The sequence below is a fragment of the Poecilia reticulata genome, chromosome 20 (genome assembly GCF_904066995.2).
Source record: "Poecilia reticulata chromosome 20, P_reticulata-male-v2, whole genome shotgun sequence".
Classification (NCBI taxonomy): domain Eukaryota; kingdom Metazoa; phylum Chordata; class Actinopteri; order Cyprinodontiformes; family Poeciliidae; genus Poecilia; species Poecilia reticulata.
Genome location: NC_088849.1, coordinates 9,698,075 through 9,700,245, shown reverse-complemented (window position 1 = coordinate 9,700,245; position 2,171 = coordinate 9,698,075).

Genomic DNA, 2,171 nt, shown 5'->3' with positions numbered 1-2,171 from the left:
TCATAATAATATATATACAGGTCCTTCTAAAAAATTAGCATATTGTGATAAAGTTCTTTATTTTCCATAATGTAATGATAAAAATTAAACTGTCATATATTTTAGATTCATTGCACACCAACTGAAATATTTCAGGTCTTTTATTGTTTTAATACTGATGATTTTGGCGTACAGCTCATGAAAACCCAAAAGCCCTGTCTCAAAAATTAGCATATTTCATCCGACCAATGAAAGAAAAGTGTTTTAATACCAGAAAAGTCAACCTTCAAATACTTATGTTCAGTTATGCACTCAATACCTGGTCAGGAATCCTTTTGCAGCCTTCAATGCGGCGTGGCATGGAGGCAATAAGCCTGTGGCACTGCGGAGGTGTTATGGAGGCCCAGGATGCTTCGATAGCGGCCTTAAGCTCATCCAGAGTGTTGGGTGTTGCTTCTCTCAACTTTCTCTTCACAATATCCCACAGATTCTCTATGGGGTTCAGGTCAGGAGAGTTGGCAGGCCAATTGAGCACAGTAATACCATGGTCAGTGGTTTTGGCACTGTGAGCAGGTGCCAAGTTGTGCTGAAAAATGAAATCTTCATCTCCATAAAGCTTTTCAGCAGATGGAAGCATGAAGTGCTCCAAAGTCTCCTGATAGCTGCTGCATTGACCCTGCCCTTGATAAAACACAGTGGACCAACACCAGCAGCTGACATGGCTCCCCAGATCATCACTGACTGTGGGTTCTTGACACTGGACTTCTGGCATTTTGGCATTTCCTTCTCCCCAGTCTTCCTCCAGACTTTGGCACCTTGAGTTTTGAATGACATGCAAAATTTGCTTTCATCCGAAAAAAGTACTTTGGACCACTGATCAACAGTCCAGTGCTGCTTCTCTGTAGCCCAGGTCAGGCGCTTCTGCCACCGTTTCTGGTTCAAAAGTGGCTTGACCTGGGGAATGCAGCACCTATAGCCCCTTTCCTGCACACGCCTGTGCACGGTGGCTCTAAATGTTTCTACTCCAGACTCAGTCCACTGCTTCCACAGGTCCCCCAAGGTCTGGAATCGGCCCTTCTCCACAATCTTCCTCAGGGTCCGGTCACCTCTTCTCGTTGTGCAGCGTTTTCTGCCACGCTTTTTCCTTCCCACAGACTTCCCACTTCATACAGCACTCTGCAAACATGCTATTCGTTCAGAAATGTATTTCTGTGTCTTACCCTCTTGTTGAGGTGTCAATGATGGCCTTCTGGACAGCAGTCAGGTCAGCAGTCTTACCCATGATTGCGGTTTTGAGTAATGAACCAGGCTGGGAGTTTTTAAAAGCCTCAGGAATCTTTTGCAGGTGTTTAGAGTTACTTTGTTGATTCAGATGATGAGGTTAACTGCTTGTTCAGAGAAACTTTTCATGATATGCTAATTTTTTGACACAGGTATTTTGGGTTTTCATGAGCTGTACGCCAAAATCATCAGTATTAAAACAATAAAAGACCTGAAATATTTCAGATGGTGTGGAATAAATCTAAAATATCAGACAGTTTAATTTTTATCATTACATTATGGAAAATAATTAACTTTATCACAATATGCTAATTTTTTGACCTGTGTGTGGATTATATATATATATATATATATATATATATATATATATATATATATATATATATATATATATATATATATATATATATATACAGATTGATTACACCTGTGTCTTAGGAAGGCCACATGCATTAAAAGACCAATTTGAAATGTGCTGTTTTCTTAATTCTGCGGTCTGAGAACCAGTCAGTATCCTTTAAAATGTGGACCAACATTTAATGGCTGTGCAAATCTGATGGATGGATATTTTAAGAAATAAAGGCATAGCCTACTTTATTTTTATTTACTGTCGGCTGCAGTAGCCCCTCTGTTTTCGTCTCCCATACTGAGCTGCCGGCTATTGGTAACTCAGCTGCTCCAGTTTCAAACTCTTCTTATTAAAGTAAGAGATAGAGAGGTAAATATAATTTAAATATTGGCTAACTTAGACAGAAAAAGGAGCTAAGTCTATGAAAGAAATGTAGCAGTTTAGTTAGTTTTGATTTCCAAGGCATAAGGTGGCAGTTTATCATGATTCAACATAAGTAATAAAATAACGAACTGTGGCCTCATTTTTATTGTTAATGCGTTTCTTTCTATTGAGCAGTGAA